Source organism: Arachis stenosperma, chromosome 6 (assembly GCF_014773155.1).
Source record: "Arachis stenosperma cultivar V10309 chromosome 6, arast.V10309.gnm1.PFL2, whole genome shotgun sequence".
In the NCBI taxonomy this organism is placed as follows: domain Eukaryota; kingdom Viridiplantae; phylum Streptophyta; class Magnoliopsida; order Fabales; family Fabaceae; genus Arachis; species Arachis stenosperma.
In genome coordinates, this window is record NC_080382.1 from 111,892,899 (window position 1) to 111,900,746 (window position 7,848).

Below are 7,848 nucleotides of genomic sequence, written 5' to 3' on the forward strand. Positions count from 1 at the left end.
CTTTCCTTTCTTGTACTTGAGGACAAGCAAACCTCTAAGTTTGGTGTGCTTTTCCATGATCACTAAGCCAAGATTCATCAAGATCATGGCTCCTAAGGGAAAACAAACCAATTTAAGAGGAAAGAAAGAGAATAATCCAAAGAATCTTTGGAATCAAGAGAAGTTCTTAACCAAAGAACATGAAGACCATTATCACAAAATAATGGGTCTGAGGTCAGTGATCCCGGAAGTTAAATTTGATCTGAAAGAAGATGAATATCCGGGGATCCAAGAGCAAATTCGAAACAGAGGATGGGAAGTTCTAACCAATCTGATGAGCGGATAATTTGTACGCTTTTTGGCATTGTTTTTAGTATGTTTTTGGTAGTTTTAGTTGAGTTTTTATTATATTTTTATTAGTTTTTAGTTAAAATTCACTTTTCTGGACTTTACTATGAGTTTGTGTGTTTTTCTGTGATTTCAGGTATTTTCTGGCTGAAATTGAGGGATCTGAGCAAAAATCTGATCCAGAGACTCAAAAGGACTGCAGATGCTGTTGGATTCTGACCTCCCTGCACTCGAAGTTGATTTTCTGGACCTACAGAAGCCCAATTGGCGCGCTCTCAATAGCGTTGGAAATTAGACATTCTGGGCTTTCCAGCAATATATGATAGTCCATACTTTGCCCAAGATTTGATGGCCCAAACCGGCATTCAAAGTCACCTCAAGAAATTCCAGCGTTAAACGCCAGAACTAGCACCTAATTGGGAGTTAAACGCCCAAACTAGCATAAAAGCTGGCGTTTAACTCCAAAGAGAGTCTCTACACGAAAATGCTTCATTGCTCAGCCCAAGCACACACCAAGTGGGCCCGGAAGTGGATTTTTATGTCATTTACTCATCTCTGTACACCCTAGGCTACTAGTTTCCTATAAATAGGACCTTTTACTATTGTATTTTCATCTTTTGATCATGTTTTGATGATTGAACCCTCTTTGGGAGGCTGGCCATTCGGCCATGCCTAGACTTTGTTCTTATGTATTTTCAACGGTGGAGTTTCTACACACCATAGATTAAGGTGTGGAGCTCTGCTGTACCTCGAGTATTAATGCAATTACTATTGTTCTTCTATTCAATTCTGCTTGTTCTTTGTCCAAGATATCACTTGTTCTTCAACTTGATGAAGGTGATGATTGACGCCCATCATCATTCTCACCCATGAACAAAGTGACTGACAACCACTCTTGTTCTACAAGCATTCGAGGCTTAGTGAATATCTCTTGGATTTCTGATTGCACGATGCATGGTTGATCGCCTGACAACCGAGTGCTCGCCTGACAAACGAGCCAGCCATTCCGTGAGATCAGAGTCTTCGTGGTATAGGCGAGAACTGATGGCGGCATTCAAGAGAATCCGGAAGGTCTCACCTTGTCTGTGGTATTCTGAGTAGGATTCAATGATTGAATGACTGTGACGTGCTTCAAACTCCTAGCAGGCTAGGGCGTTAGTGACAGACGCAAAAGTATCAATGGATATTATTCCGGCCTGAACGAGAACCGACAGATGATTAGCCTATGCTGTGACAGAGCATCAGGGACGTATTTTCACTGAGAGGATGGGAGGTAGCTGCTGACAACAGTAAAACCCTACACAAGCTTGCCATGGAAAGGAGTAAGAAGGATTGGATGAAGGCAGTAGGAAAGCAGAGAGACGGAAGGGAAGGCATCTTCATACGCTTGTCTGAAGCTCTTACACCAATGATATACATAAGTATCTCTATCTTTATCTTTATGCTTTATTCGTTTATCACTATACCCATTTGAGTTTGCCTGACTGAGATTTACAAGATGACCATAGCTTGCTTCATACCACCAATCTCCGTGGGATCGACCCTTACTCGCGTAAGGTTTATTACTTGGACGACCCAGTGCACTTGCTGGTTAGTTGTGCGAAGTTGTGTTTATGCCATGGTATTGAGTACCAAGTCTTTGGAGCCATTACTAGGGATTGTTTATGTTTTGAAAAGTATTGATCACAATTTCGTGCACCAAGTTTTTGGCGCCGTTGCCGGGGATTGTTCTTGTGTATGGACAACTGACGGTTCATCTTGTTGCTTAGATTAGGTATTTTTTTTCTTCAGAGTTCTTAAGAATGAATTCTAGTGTTTCAAGGTGATGTTCTTATCATCACCAAAGCTGATTGATCTTCATCAATTTAGCTCTTGAATGCAATGTTCTGCTGAAGCTTGGCTAACCATGTCTAATTTCTTTAGACTGAAGCTTTAGACTAACATTGCATGATTCCTGGAATTCTCATTAAGAATTTTGATATCTTTTTTCCACTTAATTTTCGAAAAACACAAAAAAAAAATCATAAAATCCAAAAATTTCTTGTCTGAGTCTAGTGTCTCATGTTAAGTTTGGTGTCAATTGCATGCATTCATTCATGTGTCTTAAGGATCTTCAAGTAATTCTTGATGATTTTCGTGCTCTGATCTCTGAATTCTATTGACTTGAGTGTTTTGTGTGTCTCATATGCATTCTCATGTTGTTAGTGTCAGTACTATACAAACTGCTAAGTTTGGTGTCTTGCATGCATTGTTCTTTGATTTTAGTTGCACTTTGATTATTCCTTATTATTAAAAATCCAAAAATACTTTTAATTTGTGTCTTTTCAAGTCAATAATACAGAGAATCGAAGATTCAGAACATACAGCAGAGGAATCACACAGAAAAAGCTGAGCATTCAAAAATGCCCAGTGAAGAAGATAGACTGGCGTTTAAACGCCAGCCAGGGTGCCTGGCTGGGCGTTTAACGCCCAAAAGGGTAGTAGTTTGGGCGTTAAACGCCAGAATGTGCACCATTCTGGGCGTTTAACGCCAGGATAGCTAAGGGGGAAGATTTTGTTTTCAAATCAATTTTTTTTTAAGTTTTCAAAATCTTTTCAAAATCAAATCTTTTTCAAATCAATTTTTCAATCAAATCTTTTTCAAAATTACTTTCTTTCCATTTTTAAAGATACTTGCTATCAATTAATGATTTGATTCAACATTTCAAGTATGTTGCCTTTTCTGTTGAGAAAGGTTTAATGTTTGAATCATATCTTTTCTTGATAGCCAAGTCATTAATTTTTAAAATCAAATCTTTTAAAATTGTTTTCAAATCATATCTTCTCAATCATATCTTTTTAAAACCATAATTTTTCAATCTCATCTTTTTCAAAATAAGTTTTCAATCATATCTTTTTGATTTCTAATTTTAAATCTTTTTCAAAAATCACTTGATTCTTTTTCTATTCTTAGTTTTTGAGAATCAATTAGTGTTTTCCAAAATGTTTTCAAAATCTTTTACTTAATTTTCGAAAATTACTTCCCTTCTTCTCACATCCTTCTATTTATGGACTAACACTATTCTTTAATGCAAAATTCGAACTCCATCTTCTTTGATAAGTTCGAATTTTCTACCTCTATCTTCCATTTTTCTTTTCCTCTGACACCTCAAGGAATCTCTATACTGTGACATAGAGGATTCCACATTTTCTTGTTTCCTTCTTATGAGCAGGAGCAGAGACAAAGGCATTCTTGTTGAAGCTGATCCTGAACCTGAGAGGACCCTGAAGAGAAAGCTAAGAGAAGCTAAGGCACAACTCTCTGTTGAGGACCTGACCGAATTCTTCAAAGAAAAAGAACCCATGGCAGCCGAAAATAACAACAATGCCAACAATGCAAGGAAGGTGCTGGGTGACTTTACTGCACCTACTCCCGACTTCTATGGGAGAAGCATCTCTATCCCTGCCATTGGAGCAAACAAATTTGAGCTTAAGCCTCAATTAGTTTCTCTAATGCAACAGAATTGCAAGTTTCATGGACTTCCATTGGAAGATCCTCATCAGTTCTTAGCTGAATTCTTGCAAATCTGTGACAATGTCAAGACTAATGGGGTTGACCCTGAGGTCTACAGACTTATGCTATTCCCTTTTGCTGTAAGAGACAGAGCTAGAATATGGTTGGACTCTCAACCTAAAGAAAGCCTGGACTCTTGGGAAAAGCTAGTCAATGCCTTCTTGGCAAAGTACTTTCCACCTCAAAAATTGAGTAAGCTTAGAGTGGAAGTCCAAACCTTTAGACAAAAGGATGAAGAATCCCTCTATGAAGCTTGGGAAAGATACAAACAATTAATCAGAAAATGTCCTTTTGACATGCTTTCTGAATGGAGCATCATAGGTATTTTCTATGATGGTCTCTCTGAACTATCCAAAATGTCTTTGGATAGCTCTGCTGGAGGATCTCTTCATCTGAAGAAGACGCCTACTGAGGCTCGAGAGCTCATTGAAATGGTTGCAAATAACCAATTCATGTACACTTCTGAAAGGAATCCTGTGAACAATGGGACTAGTCAGAAGAAAGGAGTTCTTGAGATTGATGCTTTGAATGCCATATTGGCTCAGAACAAGATATTGACTCAACAAGTCAATTTAATTTCTCAAAGCCTGTCTGGAATGCAAAATGCACCAAGCAGTACTAAGGATGCTTCATCTGAGGAAGAAGCTTATGATCCTGAGAACCCTTCAATGGAAGAGGTGAATTACCTAGGAGAACCCTATGGAAACACCTATAATTCTTCATGGAGAAATCACCCAAATTTCTCATGGAAGAATCAAGAGAGACCTCAACAAGGCTTCAACAACAATAATGGTGGAAGAAACAGGTTTAGCAATGGCAAGCCTTTTCCATCATCTTCTCAGCAACAGACAGAGAATTCTAAGCAGAACCCCTCTGACTTAGCAACCATGGTCTCTGATCTAATCAAAACCACTCAAAGTTTCATGACTGAAACAAGGTCCTCCATTAGAAATTTGGAGGCACAAGTGGGACAGCTGAGCAAGAAAGTTATTGAACTCCCTCCAAGTACTCTCCCAAGCAATACAGAAGAAAATCCAAAAGGAGAGTGCAAGGCCATCAATATGGCCGAATTTGGAGAGGAGGGAAAGGAAGTGAACGCCACTGAGGAAGACCTCAATGGGCGTGCACTGACCTTCAATGAGTTCCCAAATGAGGAACCATGGGAATCTGAGGCTCAAAATGAGACCATAGAGATTCCATTGGACTTACTTCTGCCTTTCATGTGCTCTGATGAGTATTCCTCCTCTGAAGAGGATGAGTATGTCACTGAAGAGCAAGTTGCTAAATACCTTGGAGCAATCATGAAGCTAAATGACAAGTTATTTGGAAATGGGACTTGGGACGATGAACCCCCTTTGCTCACCAAAGAACTGGATGACTTGTCTAGGCAGAAACTACCTCAAAAGAGACAAGATCCTGGGAAGTTTTCTGATGAGCGGATAATTTGTATGCTTTTTGGCATTGTTTTTAGTATATTTTTAGTATGATCTAGTTAGTTTTTAGTATATTTTTATTAGTTTTTAGTTAAAATTCACTTTTCTGGACTTTACTATGAGTTTGTGTGTTTTTCTGTGATTTCAGGTATTTTCTGGCTGAAATTGAGGGACCTGAGCAAAAATCTGATCCAGAGACTCAAAAGGACTGCAGATGCTGTTGGATTCTGACCTCCCTGCACTCGAAGTGGATTTTCTGGAGCTACAGAAGCCCAATTGGCGCGCTCTCAACGGCGTTGGAAAGTAGACATCCTGGGCTTTCCAGAAATATATAATAGTCCATACTTTGCCCAAGATTTGATGGTCTAAACCGGCGTTCAAAGTCACCTCAAGAAATTCCAGCGTTAAACGCCGGAACTGGCACTAAAGCTGGCGTTTAACTCCAAGGAGAGTCTCTACACGAAAAAGCTTCATTGCTCAGCCCAAGCACACACCAAGTGGGCCTGGAAGTGGATTTTTATGTCATTTACTCATCTATGTACTAGTTTTCTATAAGTAGGACCTTTTAGTATTGTATTAAAAGGGGCTTTTGGGTAGCTATCTTCGTTTTATGCTATCTTAGACCTTTGGGAGGCTGGCCATTCGGCCATGCCTAGACCTTGTTCTTATGTATTTTCAACGGTGGAGTTTCTACACACCATAGATTAAGGTGTGGAGCTCTGCTGTACCTCGAGTATTAATGCAATTACTATTGTTCTTCCATTCAATTCCGCTTGTTCTTTGTCCAAGATATCACTTGTTCTTCAACTTGATGAAGGTGATGATTGACGCCCATCACCATTCTCACTCTTGAACAAGGTGACTGACAACCATTCTTGTTCTACAAGCATCTGAGGCTTAGTGAATATCTCTTGGATTCCTGATTGCACGATGCATGGTTGATCGCCTGACAACCGAGTGCTCGCCTGACAAACGAGCCAACCATTCCGTGAGATCAGAGTCTTCGTGGTATAGGCAAGAACTGATGGCAGCATTCAAGAGAATCCGGAAGGTCTAACCTTGTCTGTGGTATTCTGAGTAGGATTCAATGACTGAATGACTGTGACGTGCTTCAAACTCCTAGCAGGCTAGGGCGTTAGTGACAGACGCAAAAGTATCAATGGATATTATTCCGGCCTGACCGAGAACCGACAGCTGAATTCCGCTATGCCGTGACAGGACATATGCAATCGCTTTCACTGAGAGGATGGGAGGTAGCCACTGACAATGGTGAAACCCTACACAAGCTTGCCATGGAAAGGAGTAAGAAGGATTGGATGAAGGCAGTAGGAAAGCAGAGAGACGGAAGGGAAGGCATCTTCATACGCTTGTCTGAAGCTCTTACACCAATGAATACATAAGTATCACTATCTTTATCTTTTATATTATTTTCGTTCATCATCATATACATTTGAGTTTGCCTGACTAAGACTACAAGATGACCATAGCTTGCTTCAATGCTAACAATCTCCGTGGGATCGACCTTACTCACGTAAGGTATTACTTGGCGACCCAGTGCACTTGCTGGTTAGTTTGCGAAGTTGTGTAATGCCATGGAATTGAACCACCAAGTTTTTGGAGTTCATGACCAGGGATTATGAGAGTTGTGAAAAGTATTGTTCACAATTTCGCGCACCAAGTTTTTGGCGCCGTTGCCGGGGATTGTTCAAGTTTTGAGCAAGCTTTTGGTAACAATGCCTGGGATTGTTCTAGTTTGGACAACTGATGGTTCATCTTGTTGCTTAGATTAGGTATTTATTTTTTTCGAAATTCTTGAAGATGAATTCTAGAGTTTCATGATGATTTGTTGAAATCTGGCTGGCTGAGAAGCCATGTCTAATCTGATTGGACCGAGGTTTCAACTTATCACCACAAGAGCTTGTTGATTTTCATCAATATTGCTTTTGGAGCAGTGATCTGCTAAGGCTTGGCTGACCTTTGGTCATGTCTAGTGTTTTGGACCGAAGCTTTCCTTGAAAGCTTGGCTGGCGGTGAAGCCATGTCTAATTCCTGGACCGGAGTCTTAGACTAGCATTGCATTGATTCCTGGAACTCTCATTAAGAATTTTGATATCTTTTTCCACTTAATTTTCGAAAAATACAAAAAAATTTTTTCACAAAAACCATAAAAACCAAAAATATTTTCTTTTTCTTCCTTTTTCTTGTTTGAGTCTAGAGTCTCATCTTAAGTTTGGTGTCAAATGCATGTTTTTGTTATATTTTTTGAATCCATGCATATAGTTCTTTGTTTTGATCTTTGAATTCTTTTGGCTTGAGTGTTTCTGTGTCTCATATAGTGTCAGTAGCACACAAACTGCTAAGTTTGGTGTCTTGCATGCATTGTTAATTGATTCCTGTTGCATTTTGATTATTAAAAATCCAACAATATTTTTAATTTGTGTCCTTTCAAGTCAATGATACAAAGAATTGAAGATTCAGAACATACTGCAGAGGAATTATACAGAAAAAAGCTGAGCATTCAAAATGCCCAGTAAA

General features: G+C 39.4%; 1 non-coding gene across 1 annotated transcript; it reads right to left on the reverse strand.

Annotated features, from left to right (window-relative positions):
* Nucleotides 1-4,074: 4,074 nt before the first annotated feature.
* On the reverse strand, nt 4,075-4,182 carry LOC130937201 (small nucleolar RNA R71). The gene has a single exon (XR_009068430.1). It is a non-coding gene; the product is annotated as a small nucleolar RNA R71 (small nucleolar RNA).
* Between the last annotated feature and the right edge of the window lie 3,666 nt (nt 4,183-7,848).